Source organism: Podarcis muralis, chromosome 7 (genome assembly GCF_964188315.1).
Source record: "Podarcis muralis chromosome 7, rPodMur119.hap1.1, whole genome shotgun sequence".
In the NCBI taxonomy this organism is placed as follows: Eukaryota; Metazoa; Chordata; class Lepidosauria; order Squamata; family Lacertidae; genus Podarcis; species Podarcis muralis.
In genome coordinates this window covers 24261739-24289056 of record NC_135661.1, presented here as the reverse complement: position 1 = coordinate 24289056, position 27318 = coordinate 24261739, and the positions used below count along the sequence as shown (strand labels likewise).

The 27318-nt window shown below is 46.8% G+C and overlaps 1 protein-coding gene across 2 annotated transcripts in view; it reads left to right on the top strand.

The window, feature by feature from the left end:
• The first annotated feature begins 4380 nt into the window (after nt 1–4380).
• The window catches only part of CASZ1 (castor zinc finger 1), a 308728-nt gene continuing 285790 nt past the window's right edge, over nt 4381–27318 (top strand). For both annotated transcript variants that reach the window (XM_028740681.2, XM_077931393.1), the window contains exon 1: nt 4381–4479. The gene's annotated coding sequence lies outside the window, so the exon portion shown is untranslated. The remainder of the gene's footprint in view (nt 4480–27318) is intronic.

Here is a 27318-nt window from a genome sequence, read left to right as displayed (position 1 = left end):
CACCACTGAAAAGCCCTGATAGATGGCACTCCTCATCACATGGACTATTTGGGCCACTTATGCTTCCAGTGACAATAATGATGAAGAAGGAGGAGAAAGGTCCTTGTATAGGGCCATCAAGGTGGTCTGGGTGCTATAACTGGGCACAAATTGAAGTAAATCCAGAAAATCAGTCTAATTAAAGAGTGCCTAGACTTGCTCAGTGATAGCCCACTCCAGAACCTTACCCAGTAAGAGTATGTTTGCAATCAGTCTGTTGAGTATGTAGATCTTCCATGTCCATTGATGGAGAATCTCCTCCCCTCCCACCTTATAACTGGGTCCACCGCTGAACCATACTTGCAATCAAGAAATGTATACTAACGTTCAACTGAAATCTTCTGTCCTGCAAATTAAGACCTAGTCCTGCTTTCTCGGGCAGAAGACAAGTCTTGCCCTCTTCAATGTAACAGCCCTTCAGGTATTTGAAAAGTGTTTTCATGTGTGTCTACCTTCTCCCACACTCCTGCTTCCCTTCTCTGGGTGCATCCATGCCTTACATTTAAAGCACATGGCTTCCCCCAAAGAATCCTGGGAAGTGTAGTTTACCCCTTAAAGAGCTACAATTCCTAGAACCCTTAACAAACCACAGTTCCCAGGATCGTTTTGAGGGAAAGTCATGTACTGTCCTTTAAATCCCTGGTGTATATACAACATGCCCCGTTCCTTCAACCTTTCATCATTGGTCTTGTTTCCCATACCTTTGTTGCCCTTCCCAGAACTCCTTCTAGTCTGTCCTTCCTAAAGTGCGGCATCCAGATTTTGCAGTTTGGGCGAGGGGGCATTCTAATTTATTATTTTGAACCATCTTTGGAGACATACCAGCAACAACATAACCTCACCACTCAAGAAGTTCACAGGACCAATTTTATATCTGGTTCAAGTTGGCTTGCTTCCATCCATGATCTGCATGCTTTTTTCTGCTCATTTTCACCAGCTAAGGCAACAGGGTGGAGATGTGGGGGGGGGGGGAGAGGTTAGCCCTTCAGGTAAATATTTGCCTGATTAAGACTTTTTCTTCTTCTTTCTTTCTTCTTTTTTTAAATAATGTGTAACCCAAGAGCAAAAGTTTCATGTGAGAAAATGGCACTTGGCAAACAGTGGTTCCCTGATATGCTCTAATTGCTTTTGGTAAACTGACAATAAGGTGCGGGGGGGGGGGGTGTGTGTGCTGGAAATGAAAGCAGATATGACAACATTTAATGCTGAAGAGCGGCTGCTGCTCTTTGAGCAGTTCATTTATTTGGCTTTTCCATACAAAGAAGAGAGAGACGGAGACAGACAGAGGTGGGGGGGGGCACACACAAAGAGAGAACGGGACTGGACTCCACAAAGGGTATGTTTTCAAGTGAACAATGTAGTGACGGGGGGGGGGGGCTGTATCAAATCTTGGCCCTACTCAGAGTAGACCCATTGCAATGAAAGGGCATGACTTTGATCTTTTAATATCAGTGAGTCTGCTCTGAGTAGGACTTAGTTTGATAAAGTCCAGGGACATTTTCCTTCCCTTCTCATCATATTAGATGGTATTGGAGTGCAATCTATTCACATTGAATAGGAAGTAAGCCTTACGTGCTCAGTGCAGCTTAGTCCCTTCCTAAACTTGTTTAGGAATGCAACGTTCATCTCCCAATGAAATCAATTGGTGGTAGTTTCCAAGATGGAATAGAGTCCTTCCTCGTACAACATGTCATTCACAAGATGTGGTGAGGGCTTCCATTACTTTTGGGGTGCAGGGCGGGGAGACACACGCAATCCTAATTCCATGCTCTCCCAAGTCCAGTCCCACTTTCTGTTCACACTTCTATCTCAGCGACGTCTGTGCTGGCTTGGCCACGGAATAGAAGATAGCAAGGATGTGCTTTACAAGGACCTGGCTTCAGGCACTAGGCCTGTTGGCAGACCAACTCTGTGTTACAAAGATGTCTGCAAACTGAGACAGATTTAGGGGAGCACTGCAGGGGCATTGCACTGCAGGGGCATTGCAAGATTGTAGAATGGAAGGCAAGAAGATAGGAGCCCCAAATGTTGGCATCACAGGGCACTGCTGAAATTTGAGAACCCACACGTGACATGAAGGCTGGCAACATCAACCCCACTGTGTTGGAATCCCTTGCAGATGACTCCAGCGCCTGAAGACAATCAGGTTGTGTATCCACAGCAGTGACCAGAGGAATGACCACTGGGAGAAGCAATGAAAAAAGAAACACCATGGTGCCCCTGTAGCAGGAAATCCGGATGCCTGCACCTGCCCCAGCTGCAATAAAACATGTCCCATGGAACCCTTTGAGCTACAGCCTCACCCATGATGCCTTCATGGTGCCCATGAAACTTCTGAGCACCCTCCCTGCCTGCTTGGTCATGAGATGGTGAGGGTAGTTGCTTGAGAAGAACATAGAGCTGAAGGAGGAAGTTGGAAGGGGTGCACTGTCTCCCACTTCCTTAGCTCTACATGCTTTACACTAGAACTGATTTTCACCTAGACTTCTTGGGAAAGTAGAGAATGCGTGCACATGTGTTTCTGTTTCTTGGCGGTGGGGGGGGGGGACAGAAATGGCCAAAGGGGGCAGCACCCATAGCCCTTGCTCAAAAATAAAAATTTGCCCATGCACCTGAAGAAGTGGGGGCTTCTGGTACAATAAAGCAGGGCCTTTGTAGCTATGGCCCCAACGCTGTGGAACGTCCTCCATCTGAAAGCAAGGGGTTATACCTTTTTGCTTGTATTCCAGAAAGACCTTCCTTCCTTCCTTCCTTCCTTCCTTCCTTCCTACCTTCCTTCCTTCCTTCCTTCCTTCCTACCTTCCTTCCTTCCTTCCTTCCCCCCTGCCCCGCTCTAAAAGAAGGGTCATAACTTGGTGGCAGAACATGTATTTTGCACATAAAATGTACTGGCGTGTCATCTCAGGTTTTGTTCCAAACATCTTCAAGTGGGGCTGTGAAGGTTGGATAAGCCCTAAGTTGTGGACCACTTGCTCATGGCTGCAAGTGGGACAGCCGTGGCTTGGGGTTGCATATTTTGTTGTGTGGCAATATCAGGACACATTGCATTCCTGCCCATACCCCAGAACCTTGCAGGGATCAAAATCCCTGCCTTGCCTAGCCAGGGACCCCCACTTGGGCCAATCTACTTCTTTTAAGTAGCAGCATGAGCAGAGGCTGCCTGGCCAAAAGGGATTGAAGCATCCTATCTGTTGTCCACTTACAGGCTCTATAAACCCTTTCTCTACAGCTCCTAGGCAGCATGGAGGAACATTCTGGCAGCCATAAGAAGGTGTTTCCAGGGTTGATAGTCACCCTGAAATGATATGCTGTTCCTATCAGACACTATTGGTCTTCCTTTCACAATTATTACCATAGAACTGTAAATTTTCAGCAAGAAAAGCCTATTCACTTGTGGTACAGGAGGTCAGCCTTTATGTCAGCAAAGACCCACAGGTAATAAATTAGAACCACTTACCAAGAAAAGAAAGGTACGGTACTGAGCTATACCAAGATGGTTTTACGTATAATAGTATGCCGCTCCTGTGATTTTATGAGATGGCGGTGTTTAAATACTTTTATAAACATTTCAAATGCTTTTATTAAATAAATGAATGTGTTCAAATCCAAAACTACAAAAAGACAGGACAGTTGTTACTAAACTCTTACGTTAACTCAGAATAAAGATGCAAGATGTGTGTGCACTTAAGTCCAACAGAGCATCAATACGTATATGTATACATCATAAATAATAACATGGAATTATAATTCTAAATATTAAAGAGCAAGGTGGCCAGCAATGGGTTTTCATATATTACAGGAAACCCAGACATAAATTTAGACCCCACCTGGTGTTATTATTATTATTATTTTACTTTTCAGTTTTATGAAATCTGTCAAAAGTCTATGGAAGGAACACAAGGTTGGTCACCTTGGTTTTGTGTTGAAAATGGTCACAGGCAGAGGGAGGAGGGGAGATGGATTGGAAAGGAGAGCAATTGCTCTTAGGCAGGAGGACAACAACAACAACAACAACAACAACAACCACCAATCTTGCCAGTGTATTGTTATCCAGTCCGGGTTTTGCAGGCGCCCCTCCTCAGCTGGAGTTCCTTGCGAGTCCGTTCCATGCCTTTTTCCTCCTCTCTATTTTTTCTTCCCATTTTTTTCTTCCGAAGTCCCCCTTTCTCCCTCGCTTTCAACCCGCGGAGAGCTCGCGTGGGGCGGGGGTGGGGGGGTCAGATGGTGCCCAGATTCCAGTCCGGGTTTTGCGCGCCGCCTGCACCCCCGGTAGAAATAGGAAAATTCAATAATCAAAGCAAAAGGGAAGCGAGCGAGAGGAGGGGGAAAAAAATCCCGGATCAGGGCAACTTTGATGGCGCATGCGCGCTGTAAGCCTCCATCCCAAACACACACATTTCCCTGTACTTGGAAAGTCACCCAAAGCAGCCCCAAGTGCAGGTAAGACCTTCTGCTCTCCCCTCCTTGCCCCCCCTGCGCCCGGCCCCAGACCCTTCCTCCCTGGGGGGCTCCCCAGACTCCTCGCCCGTGCACTTTTCCGCGCCTCGTCCCGGCTGGCGGCGGCCGCTTTCGCCCCAGCAACTCTCTCCGCGCCTCGCTCTCCCCAGTGCGCGCTGGGCTGGGGCAGAGAGGGCGAGCGGCGGCGGCATTGCTTGGAGGGCGACGCAGGCGGCTGCAGTCACTGGGGAAGGTGGCTGTCGCTGCCCTGGCCAGGGAGGGGGCGTGAGAAGAAGGGGCTTTGCACCGGCCGAGAGAGGGGGCACTTGTAAAAAGTGTGTGTGTCGGGGAGGGGGGTCGCGTTACATTGCACTGCACAGGACTGTGTAGGTCATTGCGCGCGGAAACGGCGCGGGGGTTTGCAATGCGCCTGGAAACGGGATGGAGGGGCCAGGGCTTCGCGCGCTGGTTTTTCTCCTTTGGGTGGGGGCGACTGGAGAGAGAGAGAGAGTTTGCTGCTGCGACCCCCTCTCTCACACTCCTCTTTCTGCCTTTCTTCGTGGGGCACTTTGAGAGGAATGGATGCAGGTGGTTCGCTTTCTTTTTCCTTCTTGTCCAGAGTTAGGGGCGGGAGGAGAGGGGCGGACAGGCAGGCAAGATTCTCGCAATTCCCAGGACTTTCTCAAACAAGGTGGGTGGGAGACGTCCGCGCGTTTGACGACTCGTCTTTCCTTTCCTCCCCCTCCCCAATCTCCCAAGAAGCTGGAGGTGCCCCCTTCCCTTACACAGGGGAGGGGGCATAGAAGAATATCCCCTTGGGTCACTACAGTTGCAGGTGGTGCCTAACCATTTTTCGAAGACTTTAAAAATAGTTCCTGGGGAGGGGGGTGGAGGAAAGGGAAAGAAAGGGCAGGAGGGGGAGGGAGGCAGAGGACGAGGGGGCGGGATCTCCCCCACCCCCCCTCCCCAAATTTTGCTCTCAGGTGTCCGCGTTTTGAAGACAGTTTCGGGAAAACATTTCTCCCCCTTCCCACTTTTTTTTTAAAAAAAGCTGAGTGCAGGTTGTCCCGGGGGTGGGGAGGAGGAAAGGGTTAGGGTCCTTAAAAGACGTTAAAATACAAGGACGTTTTTTGTCTGGGTTGGTTCTTGGGATTGGAGTCGGAGCTGCTTCTGCTTCTGTCGGTGCGCAAAGTTTTCCCAAAGTGCTTTGGAGCGGAGACCCCGGGTGCGCGATGACTTTTGAAGAGATGGGCGGAGGGTCCGGAGCGCACGGTGGCCGCACAAGGGGGCGACAAGAGAGAAAGAGGGGGGAGAGAGAGAGAGGCGCGATGCTCAGTATTTGCGTCGCCCTGCGCTTCCGGGGTGGGGGGTCTCTCCCTATTCTCCCTAGCTTCCCTTTCCCAACCCAAGTTATTTGAGCGTCCATAAGAGTGCGCTTTTGGGGCGATCGGGGGTACTTTGTGTCTGCCCCCTCGTTTACAGCAGCAGGTTATTTTTACCCCGTGGTATTTGCAGAACGAGCAGCTGATTTGCCCCCCGCCCCGTCCTTTTCACGCACACTCTCTCTCATTCGTATTTTTATCTCCTGCGCTTTGGAGAAGTTGGGTCTGCTGGGGGCGCGCAAGGGGTAAGGGATGTTTCATATACAGAGGCTGTTTGTTTTTTGGAGGGGGGAGGCCGGCAGGCGAGCGGTTGTTTGGCGTATTGTTTGTGCTGGCGGTGGGGGGGCGGGGGTTTGGCTCGGCCTAGGGGTGGAGTTGCGAAGGGCGGGGCGCCCTGGAAGGAGTGGGGTTTTGGTGAACGCTCCTCTCCATGTTTGGGCGCTCCCGGGACGAGGGAACAGGTGTCGAGCTGTCAGTCAAAGTTCGGGCCTGCCGGGAACGGGGGCGGGTGCGGTGGGGACAACAGCAAGATAGCGGTTAAAAATAAGGGAAAGTAGAGGGTTTGGGGCGTTCGCAGAAATTAAGAGAAGGGGGTGAAAGCGTTGGACGCAGAGCGGGGCACATTAGGCGTGAATTCTGGAGAGGGAATGAAATGATTGCATACTTCCTCCCTCTCTCAAATCTGCCTCTCCAGATGTATGGTCGGATCCTAAGCTTCTGGGGTGGGGGAAAGAGTCATTTTATGCAATAAAGAGAATCTTAATTTAGTCTTATTTGTTTTCTTGGGGAAGGGAATAACATGTTAACCCCACCGCTACTCCCATTAGATTCTGTTGCATACAAAAATGTATTGGAACTGGGCAGGTAGTGGGGAGAGTTTGGCATAGGGTTGGGGGTGGTTGTGTGCCCTGGGGAGAATTTAGCCGTGGTTGAAAAATCTGTATTCAGTTGGGGGGGGGGTGTATGGGACTAGACAGCTTCTGTGTGCTGTCCACAGTTTTAGGTTATATGCGTGCATTTGTCTTGTGTCAGTTGTCCAAATAAATATTTTCTCTGTGTTTTATTTCTTTTGCTGGGAGAGAAAGGTGGCTCAGTGGCTGGCTAGGATGGAAAGGCAAAGCTGGGGTAAGGGCCTGTGGGTGGGTGGGGGTGTCTTCTGGGAGGGTGGGTGCCACCTCCAGGGTTTCTTTCTGGGATTTGCTACTTGAGAAAACTTTGGGGGAACAGGGTGTGTCGTGGAGGTTTGATGTGAATAGATGTGGTTTAAATCTATCTGGCTTTTGTGGGAGGGGAGGGAAACTTTGAGAACTTGATTAATAAACTCCATGTGTTCTTTCCTTTCAACATGCTTCCCTTCTCCTGCCTCCCCCCCGCCCCCCAACAGCTCCTTCCTCAAGGCCGTATGTAACTACATTAGGGATCACCTTAATCCTTCCCGTTGGAATACATTCACTCTGGCCTTCCTATTTCTCTCCCTAAGTCTTTCCTATAAGCCATCTTCGTGTGCGTAGGGGAAATAACTTCTTAGTTTTACTTGATTGTCACCTTTTAAAAATCCATTTTTCCACCGGCTAGGAAGACTTTATGTGGTGCTGGTGAAGAAGCAGAATATTAGTGAACTTAGTAATCAAGTTTCCAGATCTTCTGCCTCCTGTTTAATTTATTAGACTACTTATTTATTCTGTTGATAATAATCTGTTGCAGGTTTCTATGGAGATGTTAAACTGATCTCTTCAAGAAATCAAACTCCATATGTGCTAAAGTGTTTAAAGAAGTAGCATGGGCTCTTTTTCTTCTGCTACTCTTTTTGTTTGTTTGTTTTCTTCTCAAACTCTACATTATTTGGTTGTTCAACTTATGTTTTCCATATTGATGTGTTCAGAAAGGGGCAGAACTGGGGTGGGAGTAAGCAGGAAAGTTAAAGGGTATTGATCATCAAGAGTCTGCCGTTTTTGTGAATGGGACTCTGATCTTGAAAGATTCTGTCTAAAAACCATAATAGAAAGAGCAGATTAAATGATAAGGCCCCCTTTTTAAAATATGCTTGCCTGTGGTCAGACAGACCAGTAATTGATGCAAATAAAATCTTGCTTGCTGCTGCTGCAGTTGTGAGGAGGTCCTTCCACTTCTCCTTCACTTTATAATAAGTCCAAAATCAAATATAAAGATTTTTTGGGGTAAAGTGGATGTTCAGGGTATTATTGTTTTATCATTTATTTTTTAAGTGCAGGAGGTCAGAATCGGGAAGAGTTAATGCATTAGAGGTTTTTTTAGTCTTTTGTTTCAGCTTAATGGGAGTGAGCTGGGGGGGGGGGAGAATAATACATAAAAACCTTTTCTCTTTAGAGCAGTTCTCAAGGAGATGCTGCAGACTTCTAAGTTCCAAATTGCCCAAGGAAACTTTTTTCTTTTATGTTAAAGTGTCATTTTGTGATGGGTGTCATGTGTTTTGGAAGCTGTCTTATTCGAGACCCGTTTAAAGATGGTGGAGACTTATTTTGGGGTTCCCGGGCACCTAGCAGGTGCCAACCTGGTGGCACTGCCTTCTGTCAGACGGGCAAAGTGGTAGGTTTAAAAATATGCCTGCCGTGCATCTTCTTCCGTCCAAGCTTCGTTTCGCCTTGTTATCCAGTGCTATTCTCTTTTCAACCTTTTTTGTTTCTTAAAACAGTATCTTCTCTCTCCCCCCCCCCGCACTCTCCAGTTTACTTTCCCCCTTTTTCTTTTAAACACACAGATACACGTGCATTCAACCTGCTCCAGCCAAAACAGCACTAAACAGACTTAAAAACAAGACTAACGTAAGCCTAACTTGTCTGATGAAATCCACATCCTTGATTGCTTTTCATCTTATTAATTCTCTTGTGTGTTTATGTTTTTGTCCCTGCTGTTTCAGTGGAATTTGATCACCATCCTTTTCCTTCCATGCCTGCCTTGTATCTCTCTCTCTCTCTTTGGTAAATCTTTTGGGTGGCTGCTTCTCCCACCCCTTTTTCTTTATTCTTTTTAAAAAATTTGAATTGCAAACTGGACCGACAAAAGTGGAAAAAAACCCACACACACACACTCACACACACACACACGCTACTCAGAAAAAAAGAAACACTGTGGCTTTAAACCCGGGAGTTTGCATATTCCCCTTGTATCTTTCCCCTTTGCTAATTATTGTGTTGTTTTCAGAGCAAATATGTCATATCCATGGCGACCGGGCAGGTTTATTGTCTTTCAGAAGCAATAGCTCACATAAGTAATTAATGACTTTTTTTTTCCTCTGGCTTAGGTTAAACAGATCATTCAAGGAAAGTCATCTCTCCCCCCTTTCTTTCTCTCTCCCCCCCCACCTCTCTCTCTCTCTCTCTCTCTCTCTCTCTCTGTCTGTCTTTTTTAGCTCAGTGACATAATAACATGAGTTAGAACAAGAAAATACTTTAACCAAGAAGTCAGTGGCTGACTTCTCTCTCTCCCCCCACACCAACATTTCTTTTAAAAGCTGGTCGTGTCAGTTTTCCTACAGCTGACATTGTCATTTTTTACAGGAGAAAATCCTGATTCTATGGGGAGGAGGGACAGAGGATTTAAGATGCATAGTGGCTTGTTGCTCCTGCAATAGGGAAAGAGGTGGCAGAGGGTGGATATTCCACTGTGAATGTTGCCTCTAGTCAAGTGGGTGAACTCCCACCTCACCGCAAAATTATTAAAATGATCAGGACAGGAAAAAATAACCGGTGCTTTTAAACTTAAGGGAGGCACCTATGAATTCAAAACACACACATATGCTTGAAAAATAGACGTGTCTTTCAACAAGCATATTTTTTTTAAATCAAATGATTACTCTGTATTAGTGTCCCCCCCCCTCCTTGAGCAAACAGAAAAAGCAAGATTTAGTTCAAAGGGTGAGGGTGGAGTTTTAACTTTCAGAAACTTGTAATGTTCTGTTCTAAGCCACCCATTCTCTGCCAGTGGCCACCTGCTTATGTCCTTTAGCCCACTTTCCATTTTAAATACTTTATTATATCAGAATGTGTTATTTGCTTAGATCAGGGACTGGCTACCCCCCACTCTTGATTTACTGTGACAATGTGTTCTTCTTTTTTGTCCTCGACACAAGTCACACACCCCACATACATACCCCTACCCTACTTAATTTCATTTTGAGAATAATTTACACCCAACCCATCTATATAAACATGGGGGGGGGGGCTCTACTGCCATAAACAGAATGTTCTGGGCAACTTATCCAATCTTTTTTAAAAATTAAACCAATCCCAAACAGCCTTGCCTGTTTTGACTCAAAGCAGGTCCATCTCTCTATCCCACAATATTTCTACCTGAACTTTTTTTCTTTTAAAAATGTTTCCTTTGCAACAGCAACTCCAGAAATTTGAATCCCAGCTTCTTAACTCTTTTTTCTTTTAAATAGCAGGTGTGGCTTAGTTTAACCCATATCTTGTTGATTTCGTGGGTGGGTGGCTGAGAACACAAATATTGCTGTGAGTGTCTTGAAATGGTAAGCTTCATACCTAGATATAGTTGGGCTCTGTTTGTCTGTACCGTATTCGACAGCTACTGACGCAGTGGTCATGACATGTTCAAGTGACATAACGGGAAGGTTTTTGGGATGGCAACCCCAAAATCATGTCGTAAGTGGGCAGAAACTGAGTCCGATTGTTGTTTTTCCTTTTAAAAAAAGCCATGAGTGTGCAAGGTGGCCCTGTGTATGAAGTAGCTTAGTAATTGAGTCTTCATGCGTTTCTGATGTCTATATCAGAGTGGCAGAAGAAACGGGCAAGTGGAAAAGGTAAATAGCAGGTGAGAAGCCAGCGCTCACCAGACGGTTGAAATATTAGCGTACAGCTAAGGGAATGTTTAAGAGCTGCGTCTTTCTCTCATTTTATTTAGATGGTCTGTTTCTTCCCTTGCCATTTACCTCCCCTCTCCCCCCTCCCCCCAATTATAAGCAACGAAGCCGCCTTCAGACATGGTTTTTGAGAGAGCAACCTAGGATTCTGAATGCAGCCCAAAGTCAGGAGGACATGTTTATAAGATGGAGAATGCTTGAAAGGCTTCTTTAAAAAAAATAATAATAACCCACCCTCATCTGAAATCAGCTTGTCAGTTGAACCAATTTTTATTTTATCATTTTTTAAAAGTTAGAATAGTCAGAAGTTGGTCTCCTGTGCTTTTCCTGCTCTCCTCGACCCTGTAAAAGGGAATAAAACTGCTTTTATCCGTAAGGCGGGGATGTTCCTGGACAGCGTTTATGATCTTTCCAGGCGTGTTGATGTGTACAAACAAGTGCTGGGACTTGGGAGGAAGCCTACAAAGTACCGGTGGTGGAGGGGTTTGGGGGGGGGGTGGCAGCAGAAGAAAGAAGGACCTCAAGTTAACTCGCTCTAGTGTCATGCTGCAAGGCGAAGAAGGGGAAAGCAGGAGTAGTGTCGTAAATTTTGCTAAAATTAATCAACCGTTTAAGAGCCCCATGTTAACGAGCCTTTTCAGGCAGGCAGGCAGCCTTCCTTTTTCCGTCTTATTCCCCCCCCCACCTCATTTCAAAGTCCAGGAAGGAGGGGGGGAATCTTCTGAAGGTGGGGAAGGGAATTTAAAAAAGGGGGGGGGCAAAAGGAAGCAAAAATGTGGGGTGGGGAAGGGAGAAATTAGTGCAGAAATAATAATAAAAAACTTCCCTCCCCAAAAAGTGGGGGTTTGATTTATAGAATATAAATCCTCAAGTGTCCTTGATCCATATTGTCAGGCCTTTTTTTCCCTTTTTTTTTTTTTTTTTTGGTCAGATTTGTCCTGTGTGCCTTTGACGGAAATGGCACGTAGGGAAAGAGAGAGAGAGGAAGAGCGACAGAGGGGAGAGAGAGAGAAAGAGGAACGTGTTCTCAGCTTTGTAGCTCATTATCATTCTTAATAAGTCTTAAGGAATAAAGAGAAGCACTGAGTGTAAATGCTGGGTAATCCTAACACTCCTCAAGGTGAGAGGAGTCTTGAGGACACGGGAGAAGGGGGGGGGCAGAGGAACTGGTTGTGGAAAGGGGGGCAGGGACAAAAGGGGTCCTTTTCAACTCGGCTTGTTGGCCTAGCAGCCTCAGACATACCATCGCTCACTGGATAAACTTCTACCCAAGCACAAGTTTGGAAGATGGGCTTCCCTGTAAGATGTGCAGTCAGCAAGCCGAGGCTCTGTGTGATGTTTATTAAAAGTTTGGTGTTTGGGAAGGAAGCGGTCACTTTTTTCCTCTCTCCACCCCCCTAACCTTAAAACCACCTGAAGCCGTTTCCTGGAGAGTCTGTGCCTCTGCTATTGAACAGAGCGCTTGATGAAGCCTGCATAACTGTCACCCGCACGGTGGCTGCTGTCCACGCCAGCTCCCGCCGTGGGTGCTGCACCCCAAAGCATCTTGCATGATGGGCAGAGCACCACTTTCTGTAGAAATTCTGCACGCGGTGGGATTGACCTTCATGCTGCCGCAGCCAGCCACAAACACCCCAAGTGCCATCCGCTGGAGGAGGCAATTGTGAGCGCAGCGTTCCTCCCCCGCCCCCCGCCAGATTGAATGTGACATAATGTGCATTTCTTCACAGGAGTGCACGGGAATAATTCCCGTGGGAGATGTTAATGTCAGAATGGAATATCCACCTGGATTTCACATGAAAGACTTCCAAGGAGAATACTCGCTTTCTTCCCTGTCCTGGCCAAAGGCCTTCCCTGCATAAATGTTTGTGGGTTATCCTTTCTAACACACGCTCGCACCTCTTTTTGGATAAGGAAAAGTTTCACAGCAGAACAAGCCTGTTTTTCTTTCTTTCTTCTAGCTTTGAAAAAATACTCTCCTGCCACATATCAGGTTTTAACCTTCTCCCCCTGTCCGCTGTCTGAAAGCATATCGCCGCCTCTTGTGCTTTTATTTCCTGAAGAATTTATCTCCAGATACTGTTGCTTTTTCTTCTTCTTTTTAATCATAGGAAGAGGATGCACCTTATAAGTCTGCAGCTTTGAGCACTGGGTGGCTTGAGGTTCTAGGAACCATTCTGCAGGTGCCGAGCGATCTTTTCTACGAGGAGGGCTGCTTTTTAAAATAGAAATAAATCTTAACCATGCAGCAAAGGAACATGGCAACTCCTTTAATTCTGTCACTGGGGAACTTGGGGGGGTGAGGGGGCTGGAATTCTCTTGTGGGTGACCTTGAACCTCTCTGACCTGAGCATTTTAAACGGGGTGCACAAGCGGGGGGGGGGGGGGCAGCCAATAACACTTTGGCTGAATATGTACCAAGCAAAAACCTGCCTTTTTCGCAAGGTGCTTTTCCTAGGCACTTCTGCATAGATTTTTCTTCAGCAAAGGGGGCTCCAAGGCCTCCTATGCCTCTCCCTTTTTAAAGAACATAGGAAATGGCTTTATCCTGAGTTACACCCACTGCTCCATCTAGCTCAGTATCGTCTGCCTTGATTGGCAGCTGCTCTCCAGGATTTCGGGCAGGGAGTCTCTCCCAGCTCTACTTGCATATGCTGGGGATTGAACCAGTGACCTTCTGCATGCAAAGCAGGTGCTCTGCCACTGATCATACTTTGAGTATGCCCCCTCCAACTCCCTGAAATTCCCAGGGGGCAATATCAAGACTTTGGAGGAGCCTTAAATACTTTGTAGGGAGATTGAAGCCCTCGGGGTGCCAGCATCAAATATTTAGGTCTCTAGGGTTTCTCCAGCTTTGCCAAGGAGTGGGTGAGTCAGCTTTGTGAGGTAACTTGTCCTTCTGAGTCTCTAGCAACGAACATGGGCCTCCTTGGGGGAGGTGAGCAGTTGCTACCACAGGCATAGCCTGCTCCCTGCCCCTTTCCAGAACACATCTTGTGTTATGCGGTATCAGCACATGGCATACTTGGGCAGCTGCCAGAGCCCCAGTAGCCTGGCAGGTCCTGCTGTGGACACTTGCCCTGCCCACTCCTCTTAAAAAACAAAACCCTGCCTGGCATGCTGAGCAAGCCACAGCGTAGTGGTGTGCTGGGGTCCAGCTAGAAACCAAAATGGCACTGCCACAGCAATCTGCCAAGTGTGGTCCACCAATAGAGGAGGCAGTGGCAGCATTTGATCTTGGAGGGTCCTCAGGGAAGGTGCCCTCACAGTCCCTGCCATGGGCCATGGGCCTCTTCCAAGGGACTGTTACCTCCCCACTCTCTCTCATCGTACCCCTGGACTCTGTCTGCTCAACCATCTGGAATGGGAGAAAGTGTGAGAGTGGGGTGAGTTCTACTCTATCTCCTCGCTCTTGTCTTTGCTTGTGTTATTGGTGAGGGCCGGTTAATGGGGGAAGAGCAGGCCTCAGCAAGTACCCCATGGTGCCTATCTCTGACACTGGCCTCGTGAGGAGCCCAGGGCCTACCCTTCCATGTGTGACATCTGGGACAGGTGTTTAAGAATAAGGACCATTTCAGCTTTGCCTGTAAGGAGGAAGGAGTATTTTAGCTTTCCCTGTAAGCCCACACAAGCTACTTAGACAAGCAATGTACACCAAATGAAATACTGGCTTTGTTCGCCAGGTCTAATGCCTGTGTAGCTGGGGAGGAGGCTATCACCAAGGCAGTTGACACCAGCTTTAGAACCGTTGGCTGGCTGGGGCTGATGGGAGTGGAACCCAACATCTGAGGGACCATACATGTTCCCTATCCCTAGCCTAGGGAGAGGCAGTCTTGAGCACTGGCATTATTATCATTATTATTTGGGAGAAGAAAAGGCTAAGGTTTAAACCCTGCACAGATCTGAAGTGGAGTCCCTAAGATGGTTTTACGTCTCCTTCCAGCAACTCCTCCTGGTGGCCAACTTATTGCTCTGCTTTCATTTGGACCACATCAGCACAGCCAAGCGGGGGGGTCTTGTTGTTTGTGCAGCCCAAAGCCTCAATACACACTGCCCAGGCTTGCACCCCAGAGAGGTCACTTTGGTTCTGCGACAAAAACAATGTGGAAGTTGTAAGTCACCTGTCTCTGCAGCTACAGTAGGTGCTGTGATTCTCCCATGGTTTGACTTCACCCCCCGGAGGCACACTCCATTGTCTCTCGAGACAGATGCTAGCAATTACTATTATTTATTAAATTTGTATACTGCCCTTCATTCTGAATATCACAGAGCAGTTCACAACATAAAAATACAATATGAGAACACAAAATACATAATAAAACAAGAGCAAGAGCAAAAACCAAACCAATATCCCCCCTCCCACAAAGGCATTTAAAAGCACGATAGAATGTTATTCAGCCAAAGGCCTGGTAGGATTGGGGGGATGGCAGTATTGGCTCAAGGCATCATGTGGAAAAGGTCTGACCAAAAGAGAGACTTAGGCCGAAGATGAAGGAGGAAGGAAAGTTAACAGGTTGGAGATGAATTGGGTGAGCCTACATCGAACTATTGCCGAGGAACAGAAGAAGAGCTCTTCTCTTATTCAGCCAAAGGCCTGGTAGGATTGGGGGGATGGCAGTATTGGCTCAAGGCATCATGTGGAAAAGGTCTGACCAAAACAGAGACTTAGGCCGAAGATGAAGGAGGAAGGAAAGTTAACAGGTTGGAGATGAATTGGGTGAGCCTACATCGAACTATTGCCGAGGAACAGAAGAAGAGCTCTTCTCTTATTCAGCCAAAGGCCTGGTAGGATTGGGGGGATGGCAGTATTGGCTCAAGGCATCATGTGGAAAAGGTCTGACCAAAAGAGAGACTTAGGCCGAAGATGAAGGAGGAAGGAAAGTTAACAGGTTGGAGATGAATTGGGTGAGCCTACATCGAACTATTGCCGAGGAACAGAAGAAGAGCTCTTCTCTTATTCAGCCAAAGGCCTGGTAGGATTGGGGGGATGGCAGTATTGGCTCAAGGCATCATGTGGAAAAGGTCTGACCAAAACAGAGACTTAGGCCGAAGATGAAGGAGGAAGGAAAGTTAACAGGTTGGAGATGAATTGGGTGAGCCTACATCGAACTATTGCCGAGGAACAGAAGAAGAGCTCAGGCCAGAGCCCATTTAGTCCAGCATCCTGTTCTCTCAGTGGACAACCAGTTGCATCTGGGAAGCCCACAAGCAGGACCTGAGCACAGCAGTGTGGCTCCATCCCCAGAGTCCAGCACTGCATCCTAAAGGGAATCTGGAGGTGCCAGACGTGAGCCCTAAGGACTCCTATGAGACTTTTCCTAGAACAATTTGCTCTGCAGACTTATTTATTCGGCAGTCGGTTTTGGGACTATTTTGACAAGGTATGTGCAATTCCATCCAAAGAACCTCTCTCTACAAGAGTTTGTTCGAGATGATCCACTGGTCCCTCCCAGCACTAACTCGCTGTGCATTACAACCAGTCCATGACTCCCCCCCCCCCTTTCCCAACAAATGTGTCTGCTAGATTCCTGAGGGTAAGTGTGGGGCAGGAGGGATCTCATAATTTAAAACGTGATAATTTCAAATGCCCCAATGAGCATTGGTGTAGAAACACGAATAAAAATACCCAAATGAGTATTGGCGTAGAATAAAGAAGTGGCTTGTTTGTTTTTAACCATCTAAAATTCCATGCCCAATTTATAGAAACTTGCATCATAAGAACAAACGAATGAACTGAGTCCAGCATCCCTTTCTCACAGTGCCAACCAAAATACCTGTGGGAAGCCTGCAAGCCAGACCTAAGCACATTACCAGCTCTCTCTCTCTGCCGGTGAGTCTCAGCAGCTGGTATTCAGAGGTGTATTGCTTCCAATCACACAGGGCAAGCAAAACCATCGGGGTTAGTCCCAAGCTGTCAAAATCTATCCCAAAGAGAGAGCATCCTCTTGCTGCTGACGAGTTTTCATGGGTCTCTGAAATGAAGATTTCTACGATGAGAGAAGAGCCCAGGAGCTGCTTCCCAGCCAAGGTTTCGTCTCTCTGAAAGGCTTTTGTGAATGGTAATGATTTCTGCCGGATCTCTCTTTGGGATAGGCCTTGAGAAAACGTGTGGATGTCTATGTCTTCCAGGAGATTATCCAGCTTGGACCCTGCTTATTCCATCAAGGGGAGCTTTCTGGCAAATTGCCCTCAGCCGCCACCGAGGTGATATTCTTCCATCAGGGTTATTATTGTGCCCTCCCCGAAAAGACTTCCTCACTGTCACACCGGCACCGTTTGCTAGTGTTGTTTGGCAACAACAGCTCCCTGGCTTCTGCCCACAGGGAGAGAAAGGGTGGGAGGGAGCAAGGGGGGCTTGCAAGAAAGCGCATTTATTGAAAGAGAGAATGAAGCGTCCAGTACTCAGCCGGTGTGTGTGTGTCCCCCGGTTTCGTCCGCTTTCTGCCAAAACACACATTCTTATTTCGGTAACTCTGATCTTTTGAAGAGGTTAATTTCCATGACGAACTGCAGGCCACGTGCCTGGCGGATTTATCTAATTAGACTGACACTTTTCTCTTTTAAAAAGGAAAATTAAGCTCCCCCTTTGGATGGACTTAAGTCTTTTTAAAACTATGGGAGCAGAGGGTGGCAGCTGGCCTGCTACGTGCCAGTAGCAAATACGTGAGGTAGGACTTTCCCCCATAAATGCAGGCTGTGCCGCTTGACTTGGCTAATTTGGTGACTGAGTTTTAAACTCTCGCCTTCCGTCCAATTTCTAAGAAAACCCTTCTTAGCCCAAGCAGATTTTTTTTTTTAAAAAAGCTCTCTCTCTTGTTGTTATGCATTTGTTTTTTTAAGACTCAATTATATTTTTTCTAAAGAAGATAAAACTGCTCTGCTCTTCTTAAAGGCTTGCTTGGATTTCTTACTCATTTGCTTCCTTAAAACTTTTGAAAGACAAGATGGGATGTAAACAACTGTAGCTGGCTTATAGCTATTAAGAATACAACACCAGTAGCATTACTATTATTATTTTAGAAACACTAATTGTAAAATAAACAGTGAGAGAAACACCCTTCCACAGGGTATTCCAATCACTTTCTCACAGCCTAACCTACCTCGCAGGGTTGGTCTGAAGATAAAAGGGGGAAGGGGAGTGAGAAGACCAGTGGAGCCCCTCGCATTAAACGCACTAAATAAAGAATAAAATCCAAAATGGAATCCATCATCTGGTGTGGAGACTTGCCATGCGATGATCCATTGGTTCCACATGCAGGCCTCCGTGTTACTGCTGCCTCCGTGTGGGAGGTTTCGCATGGAAGAATTTGCTGGGATGGCTGTGCCTATGAAACCGAAGGACAGTAGATTGCATAGTCTTGCACGTTGAAGGTCTCCATTTTGACCAACTGTGTCTTTCCTTAGAAGAGGTTGGGAGAATTACTCTTGTGAATTTGTAGCATTTCTGGACATTTAGGACTGTTATTCTGGGCAAAGTCAAGCCAAGGGTCTGCCAATTAGAAGGCTGCTTCTAGAAGATTATTTATTATATTTGCTAGTCACTTTACTCACAGAGTTTTGCATCCTCCAGTTTCATCGGCATGGAAGCGAGTCACACATGTTTTTTTTACCCCCCCCCCCCAAAAAAAGTCAAGTGATCTTGGAAGCAATTGGCACTTCCTTTTTGCAGGAGAAGCTGACTATGCAAAGTGCTGATCAGCTTGCCTCTGAATATCAGTGCCTGGGAATTACATGTGGGGAGAGCTCTGTTGTGTTCAGATCCTGTTTGTGGGCATTTTGGAGGCATCTGGTTGGCCACTGTGAGAACAGGATGCTGGACTGCATGGGCCTTTGGCCTGATCCAGCAGCAAGGTTCTTGTGCTCCTAAGCAACATCTGATTGTTGGGAGCTTGGTGTGTTTCATTTCAAGTTCTTTGTCGTTTGGTTTTTTGGCCTCCTGGATTTGTAAAAAAACTAAAAGATGCCCAGCAATGCAGAGTCCTAATGGGGGAGAAGGGAAGCTTGAATTAAAAGAAGCTGGATTCTTCCTTATTCCTGGAATAACTTGATTCTCAGTTCCTGACCTGTGTCAATATTATCTCTGATAATGCAATGCAGATGTTCGGAAGAGGTTTAAAGTTGGGTGTTGGTAAGAGTATGTGTGTTGTCTTAACATGGAACGTCAGTCAAAACGACATTTTGCAGTATGCCAGAATTGTTGGCCCTCTGTTCTTGTGTAACATCTGCATACCTTAAAAACAACAACTATATATTCATGGCACAGACCTGCATATGCTACTACTTTTTCTTTTTTAAATAAATTTTGTATACTGCCCTTTATCCATAGATTTCAGGGTAGTTAACAGCATAAAATCACAATATAGTTTTAAAAAACAGAAAATACATAATAAAAACAAAAACAACCCACTAATCCCTCCTTCCGCAGCACGTTTCAAAAGGGCATCAGATGTCAATCAGCCAAAGGCCTGATTAAAGAAGAACGTTTTCACCTGGTGCCTAAAGGTGTATAATGAAGGCACTAGGCAAGCCTCTCGGGAGAGAGCATTTCACAAACGGGGAGCCTCCGCGGAAAAGGCCTGTTCTTGTACTGTATTGCCGTCCTCCAGACCTTTTGTGGAGGAGGCACATGAAGAAGGACCTCAGAAGATGATTTCAGGGTCTGGGTAGGTTTATATCGAGAGAGGCAGTCCTTGGGGTATAGCGGTTCTAAGGTGTTTAAGGCTACCTAGGTCAAAACCAGCCCTTTGAATTGGGCCTGGAAACTAATTGGTAGCCAATGCAGTCAGACAGATTGCACACTGACTGAGACCAGAGGGACAAGAAGCTAAGGATGGCATGCCTAGAGTTTGTCCCACTTTTATTTTCACAGCAACCCTGTGAGGTAGCTTAGGCTGAGCATGGGTGAGCAGCCCAAGACCAGTTCTGTGCTTTTCATGGCTGACTGGGAGTTTGGAACCCAGCCCTTCCTGGGCAAGCTCCACTATATAATTAAAATAAACCAGCAGCAGGATTTAGGCACGGTGTTAAAAAAGAAGGTGTTTCTGTGCATCACGTAATAAAGTTAACTGAAATCATTTTCCACAAAATAAGGTGGATGGTAACTAGCTTAGATGACTTTACAAGAGTATGAAACAAATTCGGGGGGTGGGGGTGGGGATCTGTCTCTAGCTCTAAGCCAGGGATGGGGAAATTGTAGCTCTCCAGACTGGGACTCCCAGCTCGCATCAGCCAGCATGACTAATGGTCAGTGACTAGTGGATCTGTAGTCCAACAGTCCTTTGAGAGCTGAAGTTTCCCGATGCCTGTTTGAAGCTATTATGCCCAAGTGGAGCCTCCATGATCAAAAGCAGTCAACCTCTTACTTCGAGATGTTGAGAGGCAGTCACAGGAGACCATCGCACATCTTGCCTTGCTCTGCTTTTTGAGCTTGTAGGTGAATGTGACTAGCCACTCTTGGGAAATAGCAAGCTCTGATCCAGCAATGCACATGGTTAAAAAAACCAAAACCCCAGCAGCTTCAGGGTTTTGTTTTGTTTTTAAAGGTATTTATACAGTATGCTGCTTTTCAAAACTAAGGTACAAAAGGTGTGCAAAAAATTAGGGATGCTGAAGTCTAGATCTGTGCACTTCTTCCTTGCGATTCTGTGGATGTAGCCAGCTAAGTCCTACTCAGAGTAGACCGAAATGGACCTAAATTAAGGTAAAGGGACCCCTGACCATTAGGTCCAGTCGTGACCGACTCTGGGGTTGCGGCGCTCATATCGCTTTATTGCCCGAGGGAGTCAGCGTACAGCTTCTGGGTCATGTGGCCAGCATGACTAAGCCACTTCTGGCAAACCAGAGCAGTGCACGGAAACGCCATTTACCTTCCCGCCGGAGCAGTACCTATTTATCTACTTGCACTTTGACGTGCTTTCAAACTGCTAGGTTGGCAGGAGCAGGGACCGAGCAACTGGAGCTCACCCTGTTACGGGGATACGAACCGCCAACCTTCTGATTGGCAAGTCCTAGGCTCTGTGGTTTAACCCACAGTGCCACCCGCGTCCCTAAATTAGTTTTATTCTAAATTAGGACCTAAATTAGTTGTATTCTACTAACTGCCATGGGTCTGCTCTGAGTAGGAACTTGAACTGAATACAGCACACAAAGTACCCAGCTTTCACAAAGCATTTGTTGTCTGCCATCCGAGAGTCCAAACACTTGTGAGTTTTATTTTTTAATTCTACGTTTTCCTCCTGTTTGTCCCTTGGCTTGTGCAGAGGGAACTGGAGGGGTGACTCAGAACTTGCACTCACTGCTAACGCCTGTTCTATGCCCAAAGCCTCAGAACAGGTAAAAATAAAAGATAAAATTCTGCTGTGTTTGCCTTACTCCCCGCTCCCCCTCCTTTGCCCTGTTCAGGTGGTGCTGGCTGGTTTATCTTCCTTTTTATTTATAAAGGGTGGGGTAGCAAAAGAAGACAAAACTGAGTATGGAGAAAGGAAGCAAAACCAGGGCAATCCAGGTGGGACGAGGACAGGTACTAAGAAACATTCCAGTTTGAGGACAGACTTCCTTTGGATCGGCCAGTAAAGAGAACGGGTCAAACCTTTCCTCCTCCTTTCCTTAAGGACTCTTTATCTGCCTTCTTGGCTTCTATTCTCACAAATTCTCAAACACACAAGTGATAAAACAATTCCCGTGCAGATGCGGACTGGAAAAGAACTCTATTTTAAAAGGCTTGTTGGAAGAGGAAAGTATTCAGCAAGCTTTGAAATGGTGCCCGTCTTGTAATTTAACAAGCAGGAATTCTGATGGGGAGGTGCCACCACACTAAAGGCCTAGTTCCTATATTGTGGGTGTCTTGATAATCTGGTATCTGCAGGAGACCCTAGATTGGAGATTTAGAAAGGGGTGAGACGATCTTTCAGGTATGCTGGTCCCAAACCAGCACTTTAAACTTAGGCTGGTAGCTAATTTGCAGCCAGTGCAATTCGCGGCAGCAGAATAAAAACTGAAGCAACTGGAAGTTGAAGGATTTCCTGAAGAGCATCGTTCTCTCAGCCTGTCGAAAGCAAAGCAACGACTTGGCTTGGCAGCGGAGATAGGCTTCCTTAAGTGTGGGCTGGGGGCCTGACTTATACACTATCATCTCCTGTGCTCATCCAAGACTGGATGTTGTGTGGGACGACTGGGAAGGCAAACTTAAGATGAGGTTTTCCTTCGCATATACTGAACCCATGATCCTTTTTCTTGGGGGGGGGGGCGCAGAATGAGTGTGCACACATGTAACACTCAGGGTACGTGTGCTCCATCACCCTGGTGCAGCTGCAGAATACTGCAGCCGGAGGAAATACCTGCTGCTGTTTTTAAGGAAGCTGTTTCCTAGCTCTTAGGAATGCGAAGGTGAGCTTGCAAGCATGCAAGCAGTGCCTGGTGAAATTTGGGGAGATAAAGGTGGAGGGAGAATAGGGGAAAAGCAGGAAGCAAGCTTTCCGGGCTGCAGACTGTGAGTCTTTCCTGGACTTCTGCTTTAGCCTCAGTTTACCCCCTTCATGGCCACAGGAGGACTGGAGTGCATGAAGGAGGCAGAAGACCCAAGTTTCCTATACGGGTGTGTGCCATAAAAAAAGATGACCAGAACCCCCTTGTGTCCCCCCCCCATGCCCTTTATCCACATTTTAAAGCTCAGTCCTGCTATTTGCGCAAACGTCCTCTCCTCTCCTTCAGCCTCGTATTGCCTGTCTGTATAATGTAAATGGAACATGCTTGGGATGAGGACTGCATTATGTCTCCATTTTGTGCAGTTTCTTGCGCTAAGCATTGTGTTCGGCAGATAGTTGTTGTTCCATAATAATAAACGGCAACAATGATGATCTAACAGCGGCTGGGGGAGTGGGGGTGGGGAGAGAAATGCAGACTTACTTCGTTCCCACTTTGCAAAGCAATGTGCAGATTGAAACAGAAGCATCCTTTGAAATGTGAACATCTCCAGCTTTTGCAGTGCAGTTCTTTGGCCAAGTAATGTGTGCACAAATGCATATGCCAGGGGTAAAGTATACATTCAAATGTGTATGTCAGCAAAAATAACATCAATATGTGTTCTATTGGGGGGAATGGCTTTGCAAAAATGAGTACATTCGGCAAAATTGCATACAGGCACAAGGAAGGATTTGCACTTAAACCCAGATTAATTTTCATGAGAAATTTTGAAATAATAATTCATAAATTCATGTGGAAATGTGGAGAACTGAACATTTATGACTGGATAAACAAGAAACTGAAATTGACTTTCCCACCCCTAAACCTCACTAACCTTGGCTGCTGCTGCTAAAGCAATTTTGGACTGATTTTGATTTGGTCAGTTCTGTTGGACCAGAGTTTGTTCTGTTTTGGAGCAGATGTCTGTAGCCGGTGGCAAAACCAGATCATCGTCTTAGCTCTTGGAGGGAAAAGCGCAGCTGTGCTTGGAGAGAAACTATCTTTCATAATAGCCAGTCTCTCAAATGTTAGGCCTGACTTGGGGAGAGTGATTCCGAAGCCACCAATGTGGAGATTAAGGGGGATGAGAATGTAAATCTTAAGTAAAAAGGTAATTGAATGTAATAGCAAACACTGTGCGGGCTATGTTAATTTTAGCTCTTCCCTTGGATACAAGACGCTGTATTAGTGTTTTATTACCATTTTGTTTGCTCTAATAAAATAGTAAAATTTATTTCGAGGAAGTTGAACGATGGTTTTACAATGCAAATTTAAAGAAATTGGACTTTTCATTTACGGTGCTGCTATTTCCCCCTTTAAAAGAAAAAAGAGGCAACCTTGAGAAGGTGTAAATTAGACATGGGAGGTAAAATGTGTGCTGTGTGTAAGAAAGAGAGAGAGGAAGAGGATAGAGGAAGAGCAGGAGAGTTTGGAGGTGAGAAAGTTAGATGTGATTGGGGGGGCATAGAAATGACGTCTTAGTCCCCTAAGTATTTTGGAGAGATGGGGGGAGGGCAGGTGAGCAAGAGGGCATTGCTTTAAAATCAGATGGATGAGAAATGTCACCCTTTCCTTCAGCAGAGCCAGAAGAGGATAGCTGGTTGTAGTTGCACGATCTGAGCTCTTTTTGCTAAGGCACTTGCAACTGTGAGCAGTGTGTTTGATGCATCTGCTTCAACTTGTTTGGCGATAGCAAAATTAGAGGAGTTGGAACCGAAGAAGATGTTTTGAGCAAAGCTGGAAAATGAAAAAGTCTGATAATTCTGCTCATCTTATTCTGGGGGTCTAAGGTTTGGGAAGGAAGAGATAGGGCCCTTTTCCTGCAGCTGCAAATCTGGCTCTCCGGGATGAGATTTGAGAGGCGCAGTACAAGCAGGGGGAAGCTGGCTTGTGGCTCCCTACTCTTTTGATGGCTTTCTGTTTTGTAGGAGTTGTTGCTGCCTTCTGATGGGTTTTTTAGACAGTCTGTTAAGTGTAAAGGGGGGGGGGGAGAGAAGAAAAAAAAGGTGACACTCCAGGTGGATTTCAATCAAAAACTATAATTACATCAAATAGTAAACGGAAATGGGGGTGGGAGGAAAGGACCAGGTTGTGGGAGAGGATTATGCATTCCCCTGAACTCTTTCTGGCTGCTGAACTGACTCTGTCCCTCTGCATAGGGCTGTGTGTGCAGACAATAATTGGCTGCCTCCTTAAATTTTCTTTATCTCTCTCCCCCCCCCCCCTTGCTTTGATGCCCTTGATATGGGTGAAGGGAAAGGAGGATAGAATCTGTCTGCTCAGGGCTGTTGATGGCCTTTGGTTTGGCCCTGCTCAGCTGAGGATGTGCCATAGGGCCAAGTGCCTGATGCACTGTGTGTCTCCTAGGCTGGTTCCAACTGACAGCATGCAGACCGGTTACTGCCCCAAACCAACATTATCTAGCACCCTGCCCCACAACCCCCAAGTTTCTGAGTCCCTAGGGCCCTCTGTGATGAGGGACACGGGTGGCGCTGTGGGTTAAACCACAGAGCCTAGGACTTGCCGATCAGAAGGTTGGCGGTTTGAATCCCCGCGACGGGGTGAGCGCACGTTGCTCGGTCCCAGCTCCTGCCAACCTAGCAGTTCGAAAGCACGCAGAGCAAGTAGATAAATAGGTACCGCTCTGGCGGGAAGGTAAACGGCGTTTCTGTGCACTGCTCTGGTTCGCCCAGAAGTGGCTTAGTCATGCTGGCCACATGACGCGGAAGCTGTACGTCGGCTCCCTCGGCCAATAAAGCGAGATGAGCGCCGCAACCCCAGAGTCAGTCACGACTGGACCTAATGGTCAGGGGCCCCTTTACCTTTAGGGCCTTCTGTGAGTGCCTGATGTGGCTGACATCTGGCACCAGGCCTAAATGTCTGGAGGGTTACAGGTTCTCCACCCCTGTTAAAGTATGTCACCCCAGTGATTGCATCAATCGGCCATTTGTCTGTTTCTGGAGGATAAAGAGGTTCATTAACTTATGCCAGACTGCCATGAACAACTCATATACCTCTTTGAACAGTGCTGCAGAGTGCGCCTTTCCCTCTCCAATCCTTCCCCCCAGTTTCTTCCTCCACCTCTCATTCCATTCCTTCCCTCCCTGCTGCTTTCCTTCCTTCCTGTCATCTCGGTGTGTCTCTACCTGTACACCTGCACACCTGAGGTTCAGATTTGCTTTGGGGCTACTGAGTGTGGCTTCTTCCCCACCACTCAAAAAGAGAGAACCAGACAGTGGGGATAAGGTTTTAAATCCCCCTCCGCTGCCTTCCCAGGCTTGCATCTTCTGATGGCTTTCCAAATGTGTAATCCTGGAGCCCACAGTCTCGCTCGGCCCTTGTTTGATCCCTGTTTGATGCAATCTTTTTATTTTCAATTGAAGTTCGGCACCGTGCAGGGGCTGGAAGTTACTTTCCAGCTCCCTTTGTTGTCCCTCTCCAAGCATAGCCGTTATAACTCAAGGCGTGTTTGCGAGTGTGCTCGCAAATGGCTTGCAGCGTATCGCGGTACCTTTTCAATCCTGTTGGGCCAGAACGACTTGCGACATATTAGGACTCAGTTTAAATTAGTTTTGCCTGTGCACATCATTCCCCATTCCACTTTAGGATGGCCAGGTGCAAAGGGAGAGTTGAAAAGCTGTTAGCAGCTCCGTAGATCAGAACACACACAAAGCCTCTTTAAAATGGTCCAGACTGTTGGTCCGTCTAGCTCAGAATTTCCTACACGGCTCTCCAGGGCTTCAGGCAGGAGACATTCCCAGCCCTGTATGTAAAGCAGATGCTCTACCTCTGAGCTTCAGCCTGCTGCCAATAAGGGCGCACAGGAAATAGAATGATAGGAGATAAGTGGGTGATTTGAAGTAGGGATTCTGACTCCCATTTGTGTTTAACAATAGTGGCTTATATCAGTTCTGTAAATAAGCCAACTAAATTCACTTAAGAGGTTTCCTGCATATCCATGCTAGATGCAAAGGAAGGGAGGAAAAACCCTTCTCTCAGTTGTTGTTGTTGTTGTTGGGATAGTTCAGTTGGTAGAGCATGAGACTCTTAATCTCAGGGTTGCGGGTTCGAGCCCCAATTGGGCAAAAGATTCCTGCATTGCAGAGGCTTGTAGATGACCCTCAAAGTCCCTTCCAGTTCTATGATTTTCTATCCTGCCCTTCCTCTGAAAAGGAGCCCAGGGTAGCAAACGATAAAGTAATAAAGCAATACAAATACAAACAAAATAAAAGCATATTTAATTTTGTAAGAAAAATATATTTAAGAACACTGGGACACGGATGGCTCTGTGGGTTAAACCACAGAGCGTAGGGCTTGCCGATCAGAAGGTCGGCGGTTCGAATCCCCGCGACAGGGTGAGCTCCCGTTGCTCGGTCCCAGCTCCTGCCAACCTAGCAGTTGGAAAGCACATCAGAGTGCAAGTAGATAAATAGGTACCGCTCCGGCGGGAAGGTAAACGGTGTTTCCGTGCGCTCCTCTGGTTTGCCAGAAGCGGCTTAGTCATGCTGGCCACATGACCCGGAAGCTGTACGCCGGCTCCCTCGGCTAATAAAGCAAGATGAGCGCTGCAACCCCAGAGTCGGCCACGACTGGACCTAATGGTCAGGGGTCCCTTTACCTTTACCTTTTAAAACATTTAAAATCAGCCACAGCTAATAATACCAGGGTTCCAGGGAACACAGACATTTAGCTCAGAAATATCTGGGTGAAGACCCTGACTTGGGTCATTTGGCAGCACCTGGCTGGGGCTCTTAGTATGCTAATGTTATTTTTAAAGAGCCATTCTGCCATGCTTGCTGATAGAGAAGGGATGGAGAGAAGAGTTTAGCTTCCATTTCTCCTCAGGCAACATGGGATCCAAGTAGATTGGTGGGTGAGGAATTGCTTCCCGTGACAGCCCACTTACCTGCAAGGTATTCTCAGTCACCTGTGGCTACCAGGCTAGGTATTCATTGTGAGGCTGGTGTGAATCATACACTTGAAGCCCCCATAAAATTGGATGCAGGGCTTTGCTGAAAAGCGGACTTTCATTCATGATTAAAGCCTGATGTTCCATTGGGGCAGCTTTTCTGTACAGCTTGTCGCTTAGTGTGTGTGTATGATGATTCTATTCAAAAGCTTTAAAGTAATAGAGGCTCCCTT